The following is a 27,437-nucleotide window of genomic DNA, read 5'->3' as shown; positions in this document are numbered from 1 at the left end:
AGAAGGAAGCAGGCTCCCTGCTGAGCAGAGAGCCCCATGTGGGACTCTATCCCAGGACCCTGAGATCATAACCCGAGCCAAAGGCAGCGGCTTAACCCACTGAGCCACTTTTAAATCACTATCATACATGATTTTAAATTATGCTTAAATCCTCTACTTATATTATCTAGTGCTTTCATCCAAGCAATACTAACTAAATATTTTAATTATAAAGGATTACTATTATGATTACTATTATAGGAACTGTGTTCTGGCTTCATTCCCAAAGTAGCCTTATAACCAAATCTGACCCATGTTCCAAACGTACTCTGAAAGTTACTTTCTATGATCTGGGTTTTAAAAAATTATTAAGACTTGTTTTCTGGCCTAACAGGTAGTAGACACTGTAGAATATTCCATGTGCACTTGAGAAGAATGTGTATTCTGCTGTTGTTGGATTGAATGTTCTATATATATATCTGTTGAGTTTAGTTGGTTAATAATGATGTTCAACTTTTCTATTATTTTTGCTGATTTTCTGTCTAGTTCTATCAGTTATTGAGTGTGAAGTATTTAAATCACCCGCTATTAATTTTTTTGTGATAGCTTTAATGAGAGATAATTCATATACCATATAATTCTCTCATTTAATTAAATGGTTGTTACAATGTAGACAAAATTGTGCAGCTATCACCAAAATCAATTTTGGAACATTTTCATAACTTCATAAAGGGACTCTCTACCCTTTATCTATTATCCTTCCCCATCTCTGCCAGCTCTAGGCAACTCCTAATCTATACTCTATATAGATTGTAAGGGCAAAAAAATTTATTCTACTTCCTTCTAGGTTATTTGACTTCTCTAATAATTAAAGTGTCATAAGACAAATTAACAGGAGAAAGAATTTAATTTTGTATGTATTAGACCTCCATAAAAACATGAAACCCAAAAAGCAGCTAGGTAATTGAAGCTTATAAAACATCCTGAGCTAAAGAATTAGGTTGCGGTCTGGGATTCAAAGGGAGGAAGGCCTTTCACATGAAGGTCAGAGATGTTTGGAAAACAGATGTTCTGTTATGCAGATAAAGTTCTTAGGTAAAAAGAGGGGTGCCTGGGTGGCTCAATTGGTTATGTCCAACTTCTGGTTTTGGCTTAGGTCATGGTCTCAGGGTCATGAGATCGAACCTCAGTCATTCTCTGTTAGGAGTAACTCGCCAAGACAGTTACTCATAATTTATCTGAAAAGTGTGAAAAAAATGAGTCCCAAATCTTAAGAACAACAAGATGTAAATGTCATTCTCTTTGGTTCCAGTAACATTACTTAATTGTATTATGGCTGTGTAAACTCGTTTATAACCACATTGTTTCATCATGTAGATTTAAACAGCCTTAACTCATAGAAGCAAACTACTAGAACCCATATTATAAAAGAAAATGCAACTTTAGCTATAAAACCACCTTTTAAAAATCTTTTGAATGTTTTGTATAGGTATTAAATAATTTTATATAAGATATCAGCTGGTAAATATGAAACATAGATTTTTGTGGAATTTTATATACTGTAAAATTTATTTTCTAATAAGCCTTCCCCTGAAATAATATGTTTAGAGAAAGTAGAATAATCTGTACTATTAATTCATATATTAATAGCTGAGTTATTTTATTAATTTCCTTTCTGTATTTATTTAACAAAATGGATTTCAAGAGGTTTATTATCACTATGATTGAGGTATGTTGCCTGAAATTCATATGTTGAATTTTGACCTAATTCTTAATATTGCGTTTTTTGGGGATGGGGCCGTTGTGAGGTAATTACGTTTAGTTGAGGTCATGCCCTTATGTTGGGTTTAGTGACCTTATAGGTAGAGAGCTCTCAATAGAACCTGACCATGCTAGCATCTCATACTTTCAGCCTCCAGAATTGGAAGATATTAAATGTCACTTGTTTAAGCCACAGAGTCTATGGGGGTTTTGTTGTTATTGTAGCAACCCAAGCAGAGTAATGCAGATTTTGGTACTGCCACTTGAGTGCTGTTGTAACAAATACCTAAAAATGTGGAAGAAGCAGCTTTGGAACTATGTAATGGGTACATGTTGCAAGGGTTTTGAGGTATGTACTAGAAATAGAGACATTAAGGGTATTCTGGAGAGGTTTCAGATGAAAATGAGAAACATGTTTTTGGAAACTAGAGGGAAGGCAATCTTTGTTATAAAATATCAAAGAACTTGGATGAACTGTGTTTTAGTGTTTTGTGGAAGGTAGAACTTGAGAGCAAAGAAACTGTGTGTTCTTTTATTAGAATTTTATTTTGGAAAGGGTAGTTTTAGGTTCACAGCAAAATTGAAAAGAAGGTACTGAGATTTCTCATATATCCCATGCCTCCACATATGCGTAGACTCCCTCATTGTCAGTATCCCCATCAGAGATGATGAACCTACATTGATACATCATAATTACTCAAAATGCATAGTTTAACTTGCAGTTCACTCTTGCTATATTGTACATTCCCTGGGTTTGGAAAAAATATATAATGACACAAATCTATTCATGTATTCATTTTCACTGCCCTAAAAATCCTCTATGTCTTGCCTATTTATCCTCCCACCCCACTCCAATCCCTGGCAACTGCAGATTTTTTTTTTATTATCTCCATAACTTTGCCTTTTGCAGAATGTCATATAGTTGGAATCCTATAATATAAAGAGTTTTCAGACTGACTTCTTTCTCATAATAATATGCACCTAAGTTTCCTCCCTCATAATAATATGCACCCAAGTTTTTTTGTGGCTCATTTCTTTTTAGTGTTGAATAATATTCCATTGTCTCATGTACCACAATTTATGTATCTCCTCACCTACTGAAGGACATCTTGATTACTTCCATGCTTTGGCAATTATGAATAAAGCTACTATAAACATCCCCATAAAGGTTCTTGTGTGCACACAATGCCTTTGGGCAAATACCAAGAAATGTGATTGCTATATCATATGGTAAAAATATATTTAGTTTTGTAAGAAACTGCCAAGCTGTGTTCCAAAGTTAACTGTACCATTTTGATTCCCAGCAGCAAGGAATGAGATTCCCATTGCCCCACATTCTCACTACCATTTGATGTTGACAGTGTGGTGGATTTGGGCCATTCTGAAAGTGTATAGTGTTATTTCATGGTTGTTTTAATTTGTATTTCCCTGATGATATATGATGTGGAATATCTTTTTATATGCTTATTTCCCATCTGTTTATCTTCTTTGGTAAGATGTCTATTTGGGTCTCTTGCCCACTTTTTAATTGGATTCTTTTTTTCCTTACTGCTGAGTTTTAGGAGTTCTTTCTGTATTTTGGAAAAAGCCCTTTATCAGATGTGTCTTTTGTAAATATTTGCTTCCAGTCTATAGTAGAATGGGCCTTCTCATTCTCTCAACACTGTGCTTTGTTGAGCAGAAGTTTTGAATCGTAATGAAGTTCAGCTTATCAATTATTTTTTTCATGGATCATGCTTTTGGTGTATCTAAAGGGTGATCACCATACCCTAGATCACTTAGAAGTTCTCCTATTTTATCTTTAAGGAATTTTTTAGCCTTGTGTTTTACACTTAGGTCTGTGATTCATTTTGAATTATTTTTTGTGAAGGAATAAAGTCCGTCTTCTGTGTCTAGATTTTTAAAATTTTTATTTTTTTATTTTGCCTGTAGATGCCCAAATGTTCTAGCACATTTTGTTGTAGAGGCTATTTTATCTGCATTTCATTGCCTTTGCTTTTTCCTCAAAGATCAATTGACTCTACTTATGTGGGTTTATTTCCGGGGTGTCTATTATGTTCCATTGACCTATTTATTCTTTTACCAGTACCACATGTTTTGATTAGTGTAACTTTATAGTGAGTCTTGAAATCAGGTAGTAGTGTTAAATCTTCCAACTTTGTTGTTTTCCTTCAGTACTATATTGACTAATCTGGATCTTTTGCCTCTTCATATGAACTTTAAGATCAGTTTATCAATATTTACATGCTGGAATTTTGATTACGATTGCAGTGAATCTATAGAACCAATTGGGAAGAACTAACGTCTTGACAATATTGTACCTTTCTTTCCATGAACATAGAATATCTCCATTTATTTAGTTCTTCGACTTCATTTCTCAGACTATTTTAGTTCTTTTTTTTTAAAAGATTTTATTTATTTATTTGACAGAGAAAGAGATCACAAATAGGCAGAGAGACAGACAGAGAGAGAGATGAGGAGAAGCAGGCTCCCTGCTGAGCAGAGAGCCCAATGCGAGACTCGATCCCAGGCCCCTGGGATCATGACCTGAGCCAAAGGCAGAGGCTTAACCCACTGAGCCACCCAGGTGCCCCAATTTTAGTTTTTCTCATATAAACATTGTACATCTTTTGTTAGATATATATTAAAGTATTTACTTTTTAGGTGTGCTAATGTAAATGGGATATTTTGCTTTTAAATCTACTTGTTCACTGCTGGTATATAGGAAAGGGATTGACTTTCATATATTAACCTTTTATCTATCAACTGTGACATAATCACTTAGTTGGTCTAGGAGTTTTTTTGTTGATTCTTTTAGGTATTCTGCATTGACAGTCAAATCTGTGAATAAAGACAGTTTTATTTCTTTCCTCTGACTCTGTATACTTTTCACTTTATTTTCTCATTTTGCTGACTTAGCTAGAACTTCCAGTATGACAAAAAGCCAGGATGAGAGGAGACCTCTTGCCTTGCACCTGATCTAAGTGGAAATGCTTCAAGTTTCTCATCATTAAGTGTGATGTTTCTTATAGGGCTCTTATAGATAATCTTTATGAAGTTGAGAATGCTCCCCTCTATTCCTAATTTACTGAGAGTTCTTACTATAAATGTGTGTTGAATTTGTCAAATGACTTTCTGCATCTATTGATGTAGTCATGTGATTTTTATTGTTTAGGCTGTTGATGTGAAGGACTGCATTAATTGATTTTTATCTCTTGAGTCGTTTTATCAACCTATGAGGAGGATAGTATCCTCATATTATATTAGGTGTGGTGCAATTAAGACTTAAAGAATTGAAATAAATTGCTTAAGATCAAGCTGAGTTGGCATTCTAGGGTTGTAACCTAGAGCTATCTCTTGATCTTAACTTCATAGTCTTTCTACTTTTCTAAGCTGATTTTTTTTACAACATTAAGTTTAATAGTTTTAAAGTTTACCATTTGTGAATTTTGTCAGATCTAGTAGTTAATTCACTCCTAAAAGACAAAAACCGTATGTTATACTTCTTTGATAATGTTCACAGAATCCTGTATATTTAAGGTCATAGTACATTCTCAATGAAAGAATGAAGATTGATTTATGACTAGTTTTTACCGAGACTCTGATCTGATATTGCATATTCTTATCAACATTAAAAAATTGTTTTCTACTTCAAGTACCTTCCTCTTTTCTTTACGTCATTCTAAATCTAGCACATCACTTAAAGTCTAGTTCATAATATCACTTCTTGCATACAACATTTCCCAGAGCCATTCTCCTTTTCTAAGTTTAGCAAAAAATAATTCTGTTGTAATTTATTAAGTTGAGGTGGTTATGTGTCATGTAAGTGAAAATATCCTACAGACTTGTGAATAGGAACTAGAGAATCAATTTGAGAATTAGAAGAACAGGTAAGTCAAGAATGAATATTCATTTATATTGAGGAAGTGAAGGCATAGAAAACATTGTAGGAAAGGACTAAAAAGTTGACAGATCAATTGATAAACTATATAACATCGTGAAAGTATTGGGAGTTATGGTTTTGATATGAGAGTCAGCAGTATTAGTCTTATGGTGCTTTCAAGGAGAATGAGGCATACTCTCTTCTTTTTGTCAAAAATCCTACTAGGCCCACTTCACTTATTTGTGTTGCCATTCTTATAACTCTAAGCATTTAATTTTCCAAACCCTGATTTGCAAAATGGCCCTACATGTTTTCTGTAGGGAAAAGATACTCCTTTTTGTCCCCCCAAAATGCTATTTCTCTATATTAATAACAGTACTAACCAATCCCTAGGGGCATAACAATATTTCCAAAAGTTACAGAAGAGATGCTTTATAAAATATGGGCTGGAGAGCCAGACTTTCACGCTAAGCCATTGCTGCCTAATAGCCTTTAATCTGCTTTTTCTGTAACTCCTCAACTGGAGTGTCCCCAAGTAATCTTAGAGTTTATGTGTAATATTTCCACATACGTGTCGTAAATATAGACTGCTGTTTATTTTGTGATTAAGCATTATTACGTCTTCTGATATCTTGATGAATTCTTGATTCCCTTGCCCTCTGAGTTAGATGAAGGTAAATTCTCCAACAGCAAATTTTGTTTTCAGAAACTTTTTTGGCAACTGCAATCTTAAAGCAGGTTCATTTTTAGGATTTGAATTTTCAAATTTGTTTCAGCTCTTGTCCAATTGCATTAACCAGCTAATCTTCAATTAACTTAATCAAAACCCAAATAAAAGACTGATCCTGAATTAATGAAAACAGCATAACCCATTCAACAAATATCTTAGGTTTTTAGGTTTATCTATCATATAAACTTTGAGGATACCATTATATCTGAAGAGTCTTTTAGGAAACCCTGTAATTCTAAAAGGATCATATTTTATGGTTCTCCATAAAACATTTTCATTTGTGTAGATTATATGATTGCTATTGTTTCCTAAACTTACATTTATCTTTGGTTTATATTTATTTATATAACTCTTACTTAAAAGACTGAAGTGTTAAATTTGTACTGGACTTATTTTTTTTTCTGTCAGCAATTGTAGAATGTTAAATACCCTCATTTTCCTTTTTGTGGTCTGTGTTCATATCTCTAGTAATAATGAAGTAGAAAACTACTCCCTTATTGTACTTCATTGCTAATCTCCAGAGTTTTCTTTTATCTTACCCCAATAGCTTATGTAGTACACATTCCTTATAGGGTATTCGGTTTATATATGTCAGATTCTCTAGGGCCATGGCTTTTGCCAGATGAAGCACTTTTGATTTTGAAGCTGATGAAACACAGTGCTATTATTGATCTGTGCATGACACAGCCTGTCTCTCTCCTAGCAGAGTGTAGCAACATTTATCCAGGAATTTGTGAAATGTCACTCGGATCATGTTCGCAAGGTAAACTGTGCAAAAACCAGGATCTGAGCTGAGAATCCATGTGGAATTGGACGTGACTGTCTTATTCCTATGTCTTATCTTCTAGATGAACCAAGTGATATTTGTTAACAGAATGTCTGTGTCTTATATTAGACTTTGTAAGGAATGATTATTACACACAGAATGCTATGTACTGTAAAATCATACATCTTATACTCTGTTTTCAGATGCATTTGTGATCTTACACAAAAAATAGTAAGATAAGAAAATAGGACCTGAAAGCATCAGTTAGAAATTTATTTTCTGTTTATAATGAGCCAGTGTTGTAATATATTGCACAGTCTTATGTTCCTAGTGGTGTTTTTATTCTTTGCATCAGTATCCTTTCAGGTAAGTGTGTCTCATTAAAATATCAATATGCCTAGAAGTGACAAATTATAACATTTTTCCCCACTATGGAATCATTGTGATATTTAACTATGCATGTATTTTAGAGTTTGGTTTTAAATGCCTAAAATTTTGGTTTGCACATGGATAGATATATTTGTTATGATTTGTTTTAGATTAATATACCTAACACAGGTAAGGCCTTAATAATAGGATACTCAACAATGAATTAAACATAATCTTTGACACTTATATAATATACTACTAGCAGAGGTGAACATGTATATCATAATACAAAGAAATTATAATATCTATCTATCATGTGTTTGTGTGTGCGTGTGTGTAACATACACCATGGATATGTAGTGGATGGAAAAATACAGTCATTCATCATAGTCATTATTTAGTAAGACTTTTGAGGAGGTAGCATTTGTGCTTAGACTTACAGTTTCATTTTGAAAGTTGTATAAGTGGAACAAAACCATTAGAAGAGGGAAATCTTGAAAAGGCATCAAGGCAAGAAAGAAGTTTGTTGAGACTAGTGAATAATCTAGTATAGTTGTGGTTCTCAAATCTAACTATGTGTTCTCCTCACCTGGCGAGCTTTAAAAAAATACTCACGCCCAGGCCCTACCCTAGACCAGTTAAATCTGAATATCTGGTGGTGATCGTACCTTGCTAAAAGCTCTCGGGTGGTACTGTTGTACAGTTAGGTGTGAGACTAAACTTTGAGAAAGTAGAAATTAAATGGAAACATGCAAATAAGAGACTGTTTAAATATTACAGCAAAAGATGACAAAAATCTAGAGGATACCAGTAGAAGTAGAAAGAAAAGAAAACAAGGGATTTTATAATGGTATAACACACAGAGTTTGACGACCAATCCTAGATGGGAAGATAAAAAAAAAAACAAAGTGAAGAATTGAAATATCTATCAGTATTCTAATTAAAGTGACTAGAAAGTTGATAGACTTTAAATATTATCATATTTTATGATAAATATTGTGGGAGAAAAAAATCTTCATATGAACATACCAAGAAAGTTGGACAAAATATAACAAATACAAATGTACACCATTTAAATATATAGAACATAACAACAAAAAGATGTAAATCCCTAGAGCTAAAGTCGCTGACAGTTTACCACTGGACCCAATGGCAATTTGTCACTGAAGTGATGGTATCAAGTGAGCTGCAGGATATTTGAGTGTCTAATGTAGAGGAGAGACCAGGGCTAGAGGTATGAAATTTTGAAGTTATGAGTATTTAGATCATATTTTAAAATGTGAAGCTGGATGGAACCCACTTAGGGAGTAAAGGTAGATAAAAAAGAGAGGAGGTCCAAGGTCTGCGCCCAGGGCCCTCCAACCTTTGGAGTTTGCACAGAAGGGAAAGGACTAGAAAAGGAAAAGCCAGTTAAGTAGAAAGAAAACCAAGAGCATGGAGTATCCAAAAGCCAAATGATGAAAGGATTTCAAGGACTAGTGAATGACTAACGATGTCAAATGCTGCTGACTAGAGTAGGTCCTTGAGAGGAACTAAGAAATGGGAAGAGAAGGAGAGGAATTGGAGAATATAGTTAAATGTGCATCCTTTTTAGAGTCATCTCATAGAATTTTGCTCTAAAGGAGAACATATAAAACTAACATATAAACACTTAATATATATAAATATGAACATTTAATAACTTGGGCTCAAAATATATAATGCAAAAATGGCAAATCTTAACTATTTTTAAGATAACTTGCTCTAAATATTTATCAAAAATATTCACAAAATTAAACCAAAAAAAGCTCTTCACAAATTTTAAATATTTGGTGTCATATAAAAAACATTGTTTAACATAAGTGAAATTAGAAATCAATTTAAAAGCTTAACTTTGAAAATTCTGATACAAACTTATAGAGACATTTCCAAATAACTAATGGATCAAAGAAGAAAATTTAAAAAATGAAAGAATACTTCAAATTAAATGATATCAAAACTTGCAGAGTGCAGGTAAGATGGTACTCAGATGGAAATGTATACCTTTAAATGCAGTAAAACTAGAGAAAGGTTAAAAATTAATGAGCTACCAGTGTAATTGGTTGCATTCAATTTAAGAATGAGCAATTAAATAATCCCAAAGAAAATAAAAATATATTAAGACATATTAAGATAAGGACAACACTTAATATTATAGAAAGCAAACATGCAGTAGACAAGATAAAAAAAACTAAAAGGTGGATCATTGATACTAATAAGTTGATAAAAAATAGCAAGTATTGATGGGGATATGGATGAATTAAAACTTTCATACGTTGCAGGTGGGATATGGAAAGTAATGCACTAATTTGGAAAACAGTTTGCAGTCCCTCAAAAGGCAAATTATAGACCTACCATATCATCCAGAGTTCCATTTAGGTGTATGCCAAAGAAACCAGAAACAGATGTTCACATAAAAACTGTACGTAGAGGTGCTTGGGTGGTTCAGTGGGTTAAGCCTCTGACTTCAGCTCAGGTCGTGATCTCAGGGTCCTGGGATGGAGCCCCGCATCGAGCTCTCTGCTCAGCAGGGAGCCTGCTTCTCCCCCTCTCTCTGCCTGCCTCTCTGCCTACTTGTGATCTCTCTCTCTCTCTCTGTCAAATAAATAAATAAAATATTAAAAAATTAAAAAATAAATAAAAATTGTTACGTGAATGTTCATAGCAGCGTTATTCATAATAGCCCAAAAGTGGAAACAATCAAACACCCATATAATGGGTAATCATTCAGCAATAAAAAAGGAATGAAGTAGTGACACAGGCTACAACATGGGTAAACCTTGAAAATATGCCCAGTGGGAAGAAGTCAGTGTCTGAAGATCAAACACAGTAACATTTCATTTATATGGAATGTCCAGAAAAGGCAAAGTCTATAGAGACAAAAAGTAGATAAGAGACTGCATAGGCACGGAGTTGGGAAAGAAATGTCTGTAAGTGGGCATGAGGTTTCTTTCTGGTGTGATGGAAATGTTCTAAATTTAGTGTTTGGTATAATTGCACAACTCTATTAATATACTAAAAATCATTCAATCAGATACTTTAAAAATGGATGAATTTCATCTATGTAAATTATACCTTAATAAAGCTATCAATAAAATGTAATACCACACTATGAGCAGTTTGTGAGATTGAAATTTGAGTTTCATATGTAAGTTCTGCTAGGCATACACATTTTCCCAAAGAAGAGAAGAAAGAGAAGTAAATTTCACCTCTTTTTATGAGGGTACTAGAACTGTAACACAATAACAAGATAGGAAAATATGAGAAAGAAAAATTAAAGGTTCATCTCAGCTATGAATATGGATAAATATTCCTAAACTATTAACAAATCTAATGAAACTATGATAAATAAGTATCACAAATGAGGATAATTCCAGAAGTAAAATAGCTTATTTCATCATTAGAAAAATTGTTTATATAATTCATTTCTACAACAAAGAAAGGGGGAAAATGTATTAAAGATGCAGAAAATCTAAAGCAGCATCAGGAAGATGGCAGAATTTGAGGGAAGCACCAGACCCTTTTTCCCATAGAGAAACCAATTCAGCAACAATACTCAGGCCAATTCCTTTTGTGAGAAATCCAGAAACCAATGAAAAGGCACCCCTCGGGAGTGTGCAGCTAGCCGTATTCAGATTGGTGGGGCACTCCTTCAACTTAGTCCCTCCTGCAATCATACTGCCTTGTGATCCGGAAGAAACTCCTGGTTTGTGGGTCCTCCCTGAGGAGAGAAGGAGTATAATGGACCTTATGTCCAACCTTCTCGCTTTTCAGCAAGCCTGTGGGAATGGCTGCTTTTTCACCTGTCTCAGAGCATGGATGGGACCTGTCATACTCTAGATGCCTAGAGGCCACTGAGAACCAAAAGAGCTGGATGGCCTGCTGCTGTTGCAGAGGACCCCTGCCACACTAGACAGAAGCTGATACAGCTTGAAGCAGAAGTTCCTCTCTCAGGGAGGGAGAGAGAGAGAGAGAAGAGGGAACAGGTATCCACTGTTGCAGATTTTAAGGAGGAGAGTGCCTGAGGGGCTTGTTTCTTGCTCATCTTAAACCTCAGACAGGACCCATATACTCTAGATGCCTGGGAACCACTAAGAACTAGACAAGAGCTAGATGGCATGCTGCTGCTCCACAAGGCCTTTGGTGCAGCAGACAAGCCGATATGGAAAGAAGAAGAATGGGGTGTGTGTACAATGTCCCAGCTCTGCAGGGCCTGCCTGAGAAACTCATTTCTGTCTAGCCCAATTGGGACAGCGTGGAACTGGGCGTACTCTAGGTAGAAGTCTGGGGCTGCTGAGAATAAAAAAAGAGCTTGGTTGGCATGTTGCTGCTCTACAGACCCCAGTATAGCAGACAGGCCCCAGAGTAAGCAATGCTGAGATTATGAGCGCCTGGGAAGTAAACAAACAGAAAATGTATTTAATTAGAAATCTATACACACTGGCTCAGACAAGTCATATCCACAGGGAACTTTTGAGAGTTTCCAGAATCTTGAGCTGGGGCTCATCCTGGTGAAGGTTTTTCTGTATGTGAGCCAGTTTGTAAAGAGGAAGAAGTAGATGTTTCTTTAAGTGCATGGATAGCAACCCAAAGTTATAAGGAACATAAAGAAACAGTAAAATGGCTGAATCAGAGGAACAAAATAAATTTCCAGAAACTGACCCTAAAGAAACAGAGGTATATGAATGATCTGAAAAGAATCTGGAAATAGAGAACTTGAAGAACGCTATAGACTAATTGGACCTGCCAGACTTATACAGAACTCTCTACCCAACTACAGTATTCTTTTCAAGTGCACATGGCACATTCTGCAGGATAGACCACATGTTAGGCCACAAAATAAGTCTTAAATTTGAGAAAATTGAAACCATACAAAGTATCTTTTCTGACCACAATGGACTAAAACTAGAAATCAATAGCAGAAGGAAAACTATAAAACCCACAAATATATGGAAGTTAAACAACACACTTTTAACCAGTGGGTCAAAGAAGAAGTCACCAGGGAAATTAGAAAATACCACAAGAGAAATGAAATGAAAACACAGCATAGCAAAACATGGATGCAGTGTAAGTATGCTGAGAGGGATGTTTAAATACTGTACTATATGCTTACAGATGGATTAAGAGGATAAATCTTATGTTACATTAATTTTTATGACAATGAAAAACCCGAAGACAGTATTTTTATACAATTAAATACCTGTTCATGATAAAAATCTCTTAGTAAATGAAATACAGCAGAGAACTTTCTTATTCTGTTAAAAAATTATGTACCAAAAACCTAAAATAGCCATCATACTTAATGGTGGATGTAAAAACCATTCCTTTTAACATCAGGAGAAAGATATTTATGTCTGCTATCATTGCTTGTCTTAGATGTTGTACTAGAGGGTACAGGAACTAAGAAAAAGAAATGAAAGTTAAAAGTGTTAGAAATGAAGAAGCGAAAGCATCATTAGTTGTTGCACACTAGTTGTCTGCACAGCAGACACAAAACATCATTAGTTGTCTGCACAGAATCTCAAGACAAGTTAATAATAGATTTCAGCAAGATTGCTGGTTATAAAGTCAATATATGCTAAGATGATGGTATTGTATTTGCCAGAAGTCAGCAATATATGCACTCTTAAAAAATAAATATTATTTAAGTAATAGGAATTATATGGTATCCAGGAATGGAAGATGCATCCCAACTTCAGTGATGTTAAAATGTGAAAAGGAAAGGTCTTAAAATCACTCTATGTTTGTTTTGGAAATACACATATATGTATCAAAAGTGTAAAGAAATGTAAGGCAATGATGAATACCAAAGTTATTCAGATAATGATTATTTCTGGTGAGTCAGTGAAGATGGGTTCATAGTCTTCAACTCTATTGGCAACACAGTGTCTTCGTTGAATGGTTAACACATGAGTCAGTGTTCATTGTATTTTTTCTTTGTGTAGCTACTGCATATTTGATATATATCATAAAAATGTGGAAACCTGTCCATTCCATTATTCCAGAGAAATAATGGTGGAGATAGAACACATTTTTCTAGTAAGGTAATAAATTTGGGGTAGTATCTTATATATGGACAGAGAGGAATGAGAAGAAGTAGGAGAGTGCTGTGATACAGAAACAAGGTAGGGAAAATTCATTATGAGCAAAAGAGAAGTGCTGTTTCACAATGTAGGATGCCATAGAAAAATTAAAGTTAGAATAACAGGGAGGAGCTTGTTGGACTTTCCTTAGAAGGTTTTGTTAGCAGAACCCTCTTGAGAGCAAATACCAGAAACTAAACTCAAACTAAAAAAAAAAAGAAAAAAAAGAAGTTCACCAAATCAAAGGACGAACTGCCTCAGGGAACAGCCTTGTGAAGAGCAGTGGTACCTGAAACCAGACTTACGTCTTCAGTGTTCGTCCTTATCTCACAGCTCTTCCCCTCTGGCCATCTTTTTCATCTGTCCCTGGCCATATGGTGACATCCTTTTAGTTTAGACCCCAGAAAAGAAAGATTTCTCTTTCTCGTCTTTCAATCTTTCCTTGATTTACATGGTTTATAAATTTCTGGCCCACAGGGGGAAAAATACTTTGTTTATATGTAATTTTTGGTTAGGATTTAGGTTCATTTCATTATATGCATATTTTTCATCTAAAGAAGTAACTGGGAGGAAATTTAAAATTCAGGCAGGAAACAGGGCAGTTTCTGTTGGGCAGGACTGATGTCCACATTCTTTTTTTTTTTTTTTTTTTTTTTTTTTATACTTACTATTCTTTTTTTTTTTTTATTTTTTTTTTTTTATTTTTTATAAACATATATTTTTTATATACATATATTTTTATCCCCAGGTCTGTGAATCACCAGGTTTACACACTTCACAGCACTCACCAAAGCACATACCCTCCCCAATGTCCATAATCCCACCCCCTTCTCCCAAACCCCCTCCCCCCAGCAACCCTCAGTTTGTTTTGTGAGATTAAGAGTCACTTATGGTTTGTCTCCCTCCCAATCCCATCTGGTTTCATTTATTCTTCTACCCACTTAAGCCTCCATGTTGCATCACCACTTCCTCATATCAGGGAGATCATATGATAGTTGTCTTTCTCTGCTTGACTTATTTCGCTAAGCATGATACGCTCTAGTTCCATCCATGTTGTTGCAAATGGCAAGATTTCATTTCTTTTGATGGCTGCATAGTATTCCATTGTGTATATATACCACATCTTCTTGATCCATTCATCTGTTGATGGACATCTAGGTTCTTTCCATAGTTTGGCTATTGTGGACATTGCTGCTATAAACATTCGGGTGCATGTGTCCCTTTGGATCACTACATTTGTATCTTTAGGGTAAATACCCAATAGTGCAATTGCTGGGTCATAGGGCAGTTCTATTTTCAACATTTTGAGGAACCTCCATGCTGTTTTCCAGAGTGGCTGCACCAGCTTGCATTCCCACCAACAGTGTAGGAGGGTTCCCCTTTCTCCGCATCCTCGCCAGCATCTGTCATTTCCTGACTTGTTGATTTTAGCCATTCTGACTGGTGTGAGGTGATATCTCATTGTGGTTTTGATTTGTATTTCCCTGATGCCGAGTGATATGGAGCACTTTTTCATGTGTCTGTTGGCCATCTGGATGTCTTCTTTGCAGAAATGTCTGTTCATGTCTTCTGCCCATTTCTTGATTGGATTATTTGTTCTTTGGGTGTTGAGTTTGCTAAGTTCTTTATAGATTCTGGACACTAGTCCTTTATCTGATATGTCGTTTGCAAATATCTTCTCCCATTCTGTCAGTTGTCTTTTGATTTTGTTAACTGTTTCCTTTGCTGTGCAAAAGCTTTTGATCTTGATGAAATCCCAGTAGTTCATTTTTTCCCTTGCTTCCCTTGCCTTTTGCGTTGTTCCTAGGAAGATGTTGCTGCGGCAGAGGTCGAAGAGGTTGCTGCCCGTGTTCTCCTCAAGGATTTTGATGGATTCCTTTCGTACATTGAGGTCCTTCATCCATTTTGAGTCTATTTTTGTGTGTGGTGTAAGGAAATGGTCCAATTTCATTTTTCTGCATGTGGCTGTCCAATTTTCCCAGCACCATTTATTGAAAAGGCTGTCTTTTTTCCATTGGACATTCTTTCCTGCTTTGTCGAAGATTAGTTGACCATAGAGTTGAGGGTCTATTTCTGGGCTCTCTATTCTGTTCCATTGATCTATGTGTCTGTTTTTGTGCCAGTACCATGCTGTCTTGATGATGACAGCTTTGTAATAGAGCTTGAAGTCCGGAATTGTGATGCCACCAACGTTGGCTTTCTTTTTCAATATCCCTTTGGCTATTCGAGGTCTTTTCTGGTTCCATATAAATTTTAGAATTATTTGTTCCATTTCTTTGAAAAAGATGGATGGTACTTTGATAGGAATTGCATTAAATGTGTAGATTGCTTTAGGTAGCATAGACATTTTCACAATATTTATTCTTCCAATCCAGGAGCATGGAACATTTTTCCATTTCTTTGTGTCTTCCTCAATTTCTTTCATGAGTACTTTATAGTTTTCTGAGTATAGATTCTGTGTCTCTTTGGTTAGGTTTATTCCTAGGTATCTTATGGTTTTGGATGCAATTGTAAATGGGATTGACTCCTTAATATCTCTTTCTTCTGTCTTGCTGTTGGTGTAGAGAAATGCAACTGATTTCTGTGCATTGATTTTATATCCTGACACTTTACTGAATTCCTGTATAAGTTCTAGCAGTTTTGGAGTGGAGTCTTTTGGGTTTTCCACATATAGTATCATATCATCTGCGAAGAGTGATAATTTGACTTCTTCTTTGCCGATTTGGATGCCTTTAATTTCCTTTTGTTGTCTGATTGCTGAGGCTAGGACCTCTAGTACGATGTTGAATAGCAGTGGTGATAATGGACATCCCTGCCGTGTTCCTGACCTTAGCGGAAAAGCTTTCAGTTTTTCTCCATTGAGAATGATATTTGCGGTGGGTTTTTCATAGATGGCTTTGATGATATTGAGGTATGTGCCCTCTATCCCTACACTTTGAAGAGTTTTGATCAGGAAGGGATGTTGTACTTTGTCAAATGCTTTTTCAGCATCTATTGAGAGTATCATATGGTTCTTGTTCTTACTTTTATTGATGTGTTGTATCACATTGACTGATTTGCGGATGTTGAACCAACCTTGCAGCCCTGGAATAAATCCCACTTGGTCGTGGTGAATAATCTTTTTAATGTACTGTTGAATCCGATTGGCTAGTATTTTGTTGAGTATTTTCGCATCTGTGTTCATCAAGGATATCGGTCTATAGCTCTCTTTTTTGGTGGGATCCTTGTCTGGTTTTGGGATCAAGGTGATGCTGGCCTCATAAAATGAGTTTGGAAGTTTTCCTTCCATTTCTATTTTTTGGAACAGTTTCAGGAGAATAGGAATTAGTTCTTCTTTAAATGTTTGGTAGAATTCCCCCGGGAAGCCGTCTGGCCCTGGGCTTTTGTTTGTTTGGAGATTTTTAATGACTGTTTCAATCTCCTTACTGGTTATGGGTCTGTTCAGGCTTTCTATTTCTTCATGGTTCAGTTGTGGTAGTTTATATGTTTCTAGGAATGCATCCATTTCTTCCAGATTGTCAAATTTATTGCCGTAGAGTTGCTCATAGTATGTTCTTATAATAGTTTGTATTTCCTTGGTGTTAGTTGTGATCTCTCCTCTTTCATTCATGATTTTATTTATTTGGGTCCTTTCTCTTTTCTTTTTGATAAGTCGGGCCAGGGGTTTATCAATTTTATTAATTCGTTCAAAGAACCAGCTCCTAGTTTCGTTGATTTGTTCTATTGTTTTTTTGGTTTCTATTTCATTGATTTCTGCTCTGATCTTTATGATTTCTCTTCTCCTGCTGGGCTTAGGGTTTCTTTCTTGTTCCTTCTCCAGCTCCTTTAGGTGTAGGGTTAGGTTGTGTACCTGAGACCTTTCTTGTTTCTTGAGAAAGGCTTGTACCGCTATATCCAGCTAGGCTATCATTGAAAATAGAAGGAGAGATTAAAAGCTTCCAGGACAAACAACAACTGAAAGAATTTGCAAATACCAAACCAGCTCTACAGGAAATATTGAAAGGGGTCCTCTAAGCAAAGAGAGAGCCTACAAGTGGTAGATCAGAAAGGAACAGAGACCATATACAGTAACAGTCACCTTACAGGCAATACAATGGCACTAAATTCATATCTCTCAATAGTTACCCTGAATGTGAATGGGCTAAATGCCCCTGTCAAAAGACACAGGGTATCAGAATGGATAAAAAAACAAAACCCATCTATATGTTGCCTCCAAGAAACACATTTTAAGCCCGAAGACACCTCCAGATTTAAAGTGAGGGGGTGGAAAAGAATTTACCATGCTAATGGACATCAGAAGAAAGCAGGAGTGGCAATCCTTATATCAGATCAATTAGATTTTAAGCCAAAGACTGTAATAAGAGATGAGGAAGGACACTATATCATACTCAAAGGGTCTGTCCAACAAGAAGATTTAACAATTTTAAATATCTATGCCCCCAACGTGGGAGCAGCCAACTATATAAACCAATTAATAACAAAATCAAAGAAACACATAAACAACAATACAATAATAGTAGGGGACTTTAATATTCCCCTCACTGAAATGGACAGGTCATCCAAGCAAAAGATCAGCAAGGAAATAAAGGCCTTAAATGACACACTGGACCAGATGGACATCACAGATATATTCAGAATATTTCATCCCAAAGCAACAGAATACACATTCTTCTCTAGTGCACATGGAACATTCTCCAGAATAGATCACATCCTCGGTCCTAAATCAGGACTCAACCGGTATCAAAAGATTGGGATCATTCCCTGCATATTTTCAGACCACAATGCTCTAAAGCTAGAACTCAACCACAAAAGGAAGTTTGGAAAGAACCCAAATACATGGAGACTAAACAGTATCCTTCTAAAGAATGAATGGGTCAACCGGGAAATTAAAGAAGAATTGAAAAAAATCATGGAAACAAATGATAATGAAAATACAACGGTTCAAAATCTGTGGGACACAACAAAGGCAGTCCTGATGTCCACATTCTGCTGTATCTGGTACTCCTACCTCTCACCCATTTCAGTGCCACTCTAATTTCCAAAATACATATCTAAGTCCTAAGTATTCTTTCAGAACCACTGTTACAGGAGGAAAGCAGAGAAAGCAGCTCAATTAATAAAAAATTAGACTACCCTCTTCCTAAAGATCTATATGAATCTGAATATTTCACATAGCACAAATTTATTAAGTGATTACTCTGTTAGGTTAAGGCTTACTATTTGAAAGAACGTGATAAACAGAAGACAATTCTAGATAGAAAATGGAGTGAAGGATGATGGAAAAAGTTCCTGTCTGAAATTTTTGTGTTTAAAAAAAAGAGCCTTTTTTAAAAAAGAGCTTTTTAATGAAACCTCTGAGAAATACCTTGTATAATATCATTTAAATCCAAGCTTTGTAAACCTTCTTTCCTGCTTTGAAAGAAATTTCTACTTTATGCCATGGGTTTCTTTTTTAATAATGTTTTTAGTAATTTTCACATATGTTAATTTTTAATTTTTAAAAAATCCCATTTAAGATGTTATCAGTAACCTTTATCTTATCAGGTCCAAAGTTTGCAAAAACCATTCTTTTAAAGAAATGTCCATGCTTTTACTCTCTTAAATCTTATGAAACTTACAAAGGAAATAGAGAAAACATTATTGTTTCCCTTGAGAATTTTTTTTTTTAGATTTTATTTATTTATTTGATATACGGAGATCACAAGTAGGCAGAGAGACAGACAGAGAGAGAGGAAGGGAAGCAGGCTTTATGCTGAGCAGAAAGCCCGATGTGGGGCTCAATCCCAGGACCTTGGGATCATGACCTGAGCTGAAGGCGGAGGCTTTAACCCACTGAGCCACCCAGGCACCCCATCGCTTGAGAATTTTAATAAGGTGTGTGTATGTGTGTGTGTATATATATAGATATAGATATAGATATAAAATATTTATATCTATATCTATATATATATTTTAAAGATTTTATTTATTTATTTAACAGACAGAGATCACAGGTAGGCAGAGAGTCAGGCAGAGAGAGAGGGGGAAGCAGGCTCCCTGCTGAGCAGAGAGCCCGATGCAGGGCTCGATCCCAGGACCCTGAGATCATGACCTGAGCCGAAGGCAGCGGCTTAATTCACTGAGCCACCCAGGCGCCCCAATAAGGTATATTTATAAATGTAATCAAAATTATATGAATACTTAGTATTGCTGCTATTAAATTTGTAATGAGTTGTAGGATTTTTGAAATTCCCTGACTGGCTTTCATCCAAGTAATTTGTTTTCAGAGCTTATGCTCTAGTACAACTGAGGGAAGACATGCTATTAACTATTGACCCTCTCAGTTAAATATTTCAATAAGTATTAAGATGCTGTTCACATTTAGCATATACTTAAGAAATGTATATCTTTTTAGTAGTTTGATATATAAAATTGGAGCTAGAAATGATGATTTAAACCTTTGGATTTATTTCCCCAGAAGAATCAATTCTATGAATTGACTCCAGTGTTATATAAATAAATTTAATGTTGATATACATGTATTTTAGTAGCTTACTAATTGAAAATGGTTTTATCTTTTGAAAATATGAATTACAGAAATATATCCTGATCTAGTGTAAATTTTTTGAATTCAAAGATTATTTTAAGGAATATCAATGACCTTTGAATTTGGTATAAAGTATTATGAGCAAATTTTAATTATCTAGATTCTCACTTCCAGTTAGTAAAATACTATACATGAGTATTAGTTTCTTTAAGCTTATTCACAAAGGCCTTTTATACATTACAATAAGTAAATCACCCCACTAGTAAGGGAAAACAATCGAATAAAAGTATTGAAATCTGTTTCGTAGGAAAACCAAGTTTAATTAAAGGAGAATGAGACAATCTTCATGAGACTTCTGCAGATATCCTAGAATTTGGTAGCCTTCATTCCTAATAGCTCAGTCACTATCTATAACTCCATTTAAAATGTTATGGCTGTTCTTTACTTAGATACAGTATTAATATTACTGTGAAATATCAACTATTATTTTTGGTGATTTGGGAAGTTTGGTTTTTTTTTTTACTTTTTCTTCATTGTTTTAGTAGTTTAATTGGGGTGGATTCTTTCTGTCCTGCCCCTTTACAGCTTACGCAACTGAACTAAGTATTGACAAAGGGGACGGAGGAAGCCTAGAATGAGGAGAATAGGTATAGAATGAGTGAGGAATAGATACTTCTGTGTTGAATTAGCTGAGTTTAAGCAGTGAAAGCAGAAGGAAAGTGCAAAAAGGTTTAGGAAGACAAGTGCTTGGTTTCTTCTTTGGAATGGCATATGTTATTGCTGCTTGCATTTTCTCTTGGGGAGGGAATCAGAATGGGAATCACTGCACCTTCCTTAGTGGTCATTAGTAAGCATATCTTGTGCATATCAAATGTCTAGGAGGGCTGAGACTGATCTGATAATATTACCATATGAACATTGAAAAATTCTTACGAGAGTGATGATGATGAATCGTTCTGGATATTCTTCTTGTTCTGAATATCTTTTTTTGTATTTCGTACTTGGTTGTGTAAGTCTTGAAGGGGCATTTATTTTAGTAACTAGAATAGGGGATTGGAAATAACAATAAACCTATAGTTGAGTTCCTCTTGCTATGAATAAATCAGATAATGATAGTTTTCCCACAAATATTGGAAAGTCAGCTTTATTAGTTTTCCAAATGTCGTAATAATACATTTTTACTGAACCTTTTTCCATAGTTTTGGGGGAAGAAGTGTAAGCGATGTGGTTTAACTTCAGTCCAGTTAAAAGTCATTAGGTTAGTTATTCTGATTATTTTGAAACACATTATATTGCCATTATTGCTTAGGTTAATATTTACTATAAATGCCTATCACATCAAAACTATTAGTACAAATTAAAGTGTACGTGTAAAATGTTTTCAGTTTTGGGGCTGTTTTGAGAAAAGTATTAGTAAACTGTTTTAAAACAATTTGGCCTTTATAATAATATTATATTTGATTTTTATTTTGAGAAATCATATTCAAACACATTTATAAAACTATTTAATTGGGCATCACTTAGAACTCCCATCACAAAGTGTAAGGGCATTGAATTAATTTTACTTCCTGTACATGTTACTGGAAGTAGCATGTCTCTTATCCATATGCAGATATCCATACTTCTTTGATAGAACCTAATTTGAACACATCGAGACAGATTGGCATTTCCAGTACCATAAAAAACGGCTTTGTTAATTGCAAACCATATTTAGTATGACCTTATAACAAAGTAGCACCTCAGGTGTCATGCTTTGTCTTTAATGTGCACACTGGAGCTACGTTCATCTGTACTAGACAACTTCACTTCACGAAAAGAGTTTTTTTCTTGATAGGCAATTAGCAGTAATTAGGAAGATTCACCTCAATAAGATGTCAACATGAGATTGTTTTAAAAAGTTGAATGTCAGTGACTTAAAAAGAAAGTTCTTCTGACACATTGGTATGGCATGTGAAACATGAGATGTTAATTTAACTTTTCTGCTTATTATTCATGCACAATATTATTTTGTCATTCAGACACTACACTGACAGAGTGTAAAGGGTGTTAAAATAGTGCTGCTAGAATAAAAAGAGGATTAATCTTCCATTGGCCAATTAGCCAAAGGGTACTTAATGGTCTCTAAAGGCTACTGAAGTCTAACTACTAGCAAAAGCATTGGTAAAAAGTCCTCTATATTACCTTCATTTGCTTGACATTTTGTGAAACATACTGTAGGCTTTTAATAACTGCATTTGTCAGAAAATAGTTTATAAATGAGTGATGTAGTAACAGTGTATTTTTCATAAGAAATTTTGTTACATAAATAATTCCATTTCTGCCTGAGATCTTTGTTCTTCTTCTTTTTTTGGTTGGTGGTAGTTTTAATTTTTAATTCTTTTTCTTGAAGATCTCAAATATCATAAAGAAAAACTCGTGCTTTCAATTTATAAAATTTGTTAGTAACTTGAAGGAATTATTAATCTGAACTATTTATCTTTTTAGGTAAGTACTTGTAAAGCACATGTAAGTACTTGTAAGTACTTGTATGGGAAATATTCTACTGATAACCTAGAAACCCATGTAATTTTCTTTTTAACTCATATAACGTTTTAATTAAGTCTTTTAAATGGACAATACAGAATTTTTATTTCTTTCAGTTTTTTTTTCTTGCAAAAGAATAATAGCAACAGTCCCTAACTTACCATGTTCCCACTTAATGATAATGTGAAAGCTGTAAGCATTCCACAGAAATTGTACTCTGAAGTTTGATTTTTGGTCTTTTCCTGGGCTAGTGTAATGTGGTCCAGCTCTCTCTGTGAGGCTGGGCAGGGGAGCAGCGGCAGCTCCCAGTCAGCCACGCGATCATGAGGGTGAACAACCAATGTACTTATAACCATTATGTATCTATGCAGTCATTCTCTTTTTTACTTTCACTACAGTATTTATTTATTTGTTATTTTATTTTATTAACATGTAATGTATTATTTGCTTCAGTCTTACAAATAGTCTGTGAATCATCAGTCTTACACAGTTCATAGCACTCACCATAGCACATACCCTCCCCAATGTCCATAAACCAGCCACCCCATCCCTCCCCACAGCAACCCTCAGTTTGTTTCTTGAGATTAAGAGTCTCGTGGTTTGTTTTCCTCCCTGGTCCCATCTTGTTTTATCTTTTTCCCTCCCTATCCTTCATGACGCCCTGTACTGCCTCTTAAATTCCTCATATCAGAGAGATCATATGACAATTGTCTTTCTCTGATTGACTTACTTCACTTAGCATAACACTCTCTAGTTACATCTACGTCATTGCAAATGGCAAGATTTCAGGGGTTTTGATGGCTGCATAGTATTTCATTGTATACATATATATACCATATCTTCTTTATCCATTCATCTGTTGATGGACATCTAGGTTCTTTCCATAGTTTGGCTATTGTGGACATTATTGCTATAAACATTTGGGTACACGTGCCCCTTTGGGTCACTACATTTGTATCTTTAAGGTAAATACCCAGTAGTGCGATTGCTGGGTCATAGGGTAGCTCTCTTTTCAACTTTTTTTTTTTTTAAAGATTTTTTATTTATTTATTTGACAGAGAGAGATCACAAGTAGGCAGAGAGGCAGGCAGAGAGAGAGAGAGGAGGAAGCAGGCTCCCCGCTGAGCAGAGAGCCTGATGTGGGACTCGATCCCAGGACCCTGAGATCATGACCCGAGCCGAAGGCAGCGGCTTAACCCACTGAGCCACCCAGGCGCCCCTCTTTTCAACTTTTTAAGGAACTTCCGTACTGTTTTCCAGAGTGGCTGCACCAGCTTGCATTCCCACCAACAATGTAGAAGGGTTTCCCTCTCTCTGCATCCTTGCCAACACCTGTCATTTCCTGACTGGTTAATTTTAGCCATTCTGACTGGTGTGAGTTGGTATCTCACTGTGGTTTTGATTTGTATTTTCCTGATGCCGAGTGATGTTGAGCACTTTTTCATGTGTCTGTTGGCCATTTGAATGTCTTCTTTGCAGAAATGTCTGTTCATGTCTTCTGCCCATTTCTTAATTGGATTATTTGTTCTTTGGGTGTTGAGTTGGATAAGTTCATTATAGATTTTGGATACTAGCCCTTTACTTGAAATATTGAACACTTTATTATGAAACAGGCCTTGCGTTCTATGATTTTGCCCAGTTGTAGGCTTATGTAAGTGTCTTGAGCACATTTTAGGTATACAAGGCTAAGCTCTGATGTTTGGTAGGTTAGGTGTATTAAATGCATTTTTGGGCCACAATATTTTGAACTTAGTATGAGTTTGTCAGGATGTAACCCCATCATAAGTCAAGGAAGACTTATATTCCCATTGAAGGAATATCGGTTTTATTCACAGGAAGGAGAAATAAGATTAAGATCATGGTGACTTTCTAGGAGGTTCTTGCCTATAGGATTTATGTAGGTATTACTCAACTAGAATTTTCTCTCCAGTCTTTTTTGCTTTAATTCTGGTAACAAAATTATTATATAGTAATTTTTTTAAAGTTGTAATAGTAAGATTCTCAGATTGCTGCCTCTGCTTAAGTGTGAACCAGAATAATCTGATTGTGAGATGTAAATCAATTTATTTGTATGTTCAACATGAAATAACATCATTTCATACTCTCAGTCTTATGTAGAATTTAAGACAAAAGATTTGGGTGAAGTAACTGTGACCAGACAGTTGCCACTGAATGATTATTGTTTTTCCTTACTTTGACTGTCAAGGGCTTTGGGTTTCACAAGGAGAAAGAAAAGTCAGATTCTCCACTATGGTTAGAGATAAGAGCCAACCCTCACATTTTACTCTGTTTTACTGACTGACCTTTTCCAATATTTGACACCTAACCTTTTCCCTAGTATGGACTGGAAAGAATCCTTCTCCTTCTCCCACCAACTATTTTTTTCTTAGGCTTCTCAGACACCCTGCTCCTGTGGCCCATTCAACCTCACGTTAGGCTGGATTTTCTAGAATTGACGTGTGTCTACATTTCAGATCCCACTGTCCTAACTAAAACTGTTTTCTGAAGTTTATAGATAGTTCATTACTTTAAGTTTCCAGTCCAGTGGTGAAAAACATGGGGAGAACTGAACAGTGTCTTTCAGTGCTATAGAGTGATTACTGTCCATCAAAAAACATTAGGTAAGAATCGGTCTCTTGGGGCCCCTGGGTGACTCAGTTAGTTAAGCACCTGACTTCAACTCAGGTCTTGATCTCAGGGTCCTGGGAACAAGCCCCACGTTGAGCCCCATGTCGAGCCCTGCATTGGGCTCCCCTTTGGGCTCCATGCTCAGTGGGGAGCCCACTTGTCCCCCTGATCTTCCCTTGGTCATGCTCTCTCTCTTTCTGTCTCTCTCAAGTAAATAAATAAAATCTTAAAAGAAAAGAATCAAAAGAGCTGCACCACCCACCCTGTCCTCTTCCCTCGAGCACTGCTCCTAAACTAGTGAGTGCTCACAAGTGTTTTCTTTTCCCATGCCATGACTAGCATCATATCCATTAAATAGTCAGATGTTGATTATTTTATTCTTTGGAGACATCAAGATTAAAGTATCTAAAAATACATTATTTTGGGGAGTGATCAGGGAAATTATTCTTTCAATTCTGATTTTTTTTTCTAAACCCTTTGCTTCATTTCCCTTGGACCTAGGATATTTTCCATCAGCCCAATTTTAGTTTTTCTAATAATTCATTCTTGAATATTAAAATGTTTACCAAGGCTTCCTGCTGGAAAAGAGATCCTCCTTCTCGCCACAGTTGGCCTCAGTTTACTCATCAGTGTTTGGGCAGATAGCTTCTCTAGAGTAAAAGTTGGAAAGCAAGGTGGTTGTAGACCTAGCTGTAGCCTTTAATATTACACCTAGCTTCTAGGAAACGTCTGACAAAACAGACCAGGAAGGGTATGTGGAAGGAAATTGGCTGTAACTGGGCTTACCAGATGGGATGTGAAGGCAACAGCATTTCCATTAGCTCCCTGTTTTGTTTCTTCATAGTGCTTACTGTAGTTAATCCTTGTATATTTCTAAGGTTTAGACTGGTAGCTACGTGAAGGCAAGGACTGGCACTTTTTTGTTTATCACTGAAAACAGAGTTAGAACAGTTACTACTATGCTCTGTGTATTTAAAAACTAAATGCTAGACACTGAGTCAGTTCTGAGTCTAGACATTTCCTAATGAAATCTAGAAAATGTTATGTTGGGACCCAGAATAAAAGAAATTTTAATTTCTTGAATAAACTGAACAAACTATCATGCATGAGGACAAGGGAAAGTCTGTCAAGAGAGCCTATTCACTTGGTTTGTGGGGTTCCGCAGTTACTGTTGAGTGCAGTAAAAGGAAGCGTCTGGCCTTAGGCTTGGCAATTAAACTGTAAGATGTAGATCTAGAGGCAATTTATATTTCTAGCAGAGAAAATGAGATCATTTTTTAAGGCAATTGAAGAGAAAATTAACACAAAATTATGGATAAAGAAAAAATTAAATCCAAAGGAGGACATTATACAAACTATACTCTTTGGGGTTGGAGATACTTGTTCAAGGTGGCCAGGATGGCAATAAGAGAACAAGATTTAAGAAAGAGGCTTATTTTTTTAAAATGGGGACTCAACATTAGTTTTCCATGCTCCATAACGAATTGCCACAAACTTAGCTGCTTAGAAGCAACATATACATTCATTAAGTCACAGTTTCCACGGGTGATGAGTCTGGCACAGCTTAGTGAAGCCCTGTTCTCAGAGTATCACAAGGCTGTGTGTCACAGAGTAACACATCAGCCTGTCTTCTAGGCTACCTTCCTTTCTGGAGCTTGGGCTTTTCTTCTAAGCTCACATGTTTATTGGAAAAATTCAGTTCCTTATGACTGTAGAACTGAGGTCCCTGTTTTCTTGTTGACTCCCAGTCAAGGACCATTCTCAGTCCTCAAACCTGAGGCTTTCCTGAGGTTCTTGTCTTACTATCCTCTCCACCATCCTTCCACAACCTGGCCACTTACTTCTTCAAAGCCAGCAGGGGAATCTCTCTGACCTGTATTTCTTGTAAAGGCCTTACCTGATTAGATCAGGACCAGCCAGGATAATTTTGCTTTTGATTAACTCAAAGTCATGTGATTAGGGACCATAATTTAAAGAATGCCTTTTGCATATAACATATGCAAATAATACAATCATGGGAGTGATAGCCCATTGCATTCGCAAGTCTCACCCACATACGAGGGGAAGATATTTTACAGGGCATGGGTCATTGGGGGTCCTTTGAGGATTCTGCCTCCCCCAGAGCACTTTATGGAAGAACAAATTCTCTAATACATTTCGTTTCTTCTTAC

The 27,437-nt window shown here is 35.8% G+C and overlaps 1 protein-coding gene across 8 annotated transcripts in view; it reads left to right on the top strand.

Moving 5' to 3' along the window:
* The window catches only part of CNTLN (centlein), a 309,757-nt gene that overhangs the window by 232,604 nt on the left and 49,716 nt on the right, over window positions 1-27,437 (top strand). The window lies entirely within an intron of this gene.

Source organism: Mustela lutreola, chromosome 12 (assembly GCF_030435805.1).
Source record: "Mustela lutreola isolate mMusLut2 chromosome 12, mMusLut2.pri, whole genome shotgun sequence".
NCBI classification, from domain to species: domain Eukaryota; kingdom Metazoa; phylum Chordata; class Mammalia; order Carnivora; family Mustelidae; genus Mustela; species Mustela lutreola.
The sequence above is the reverse complement of the archived record's forward strand: the minus strand, read 5'-3'. Positions and strand labels throughout refer to the sequence as shown.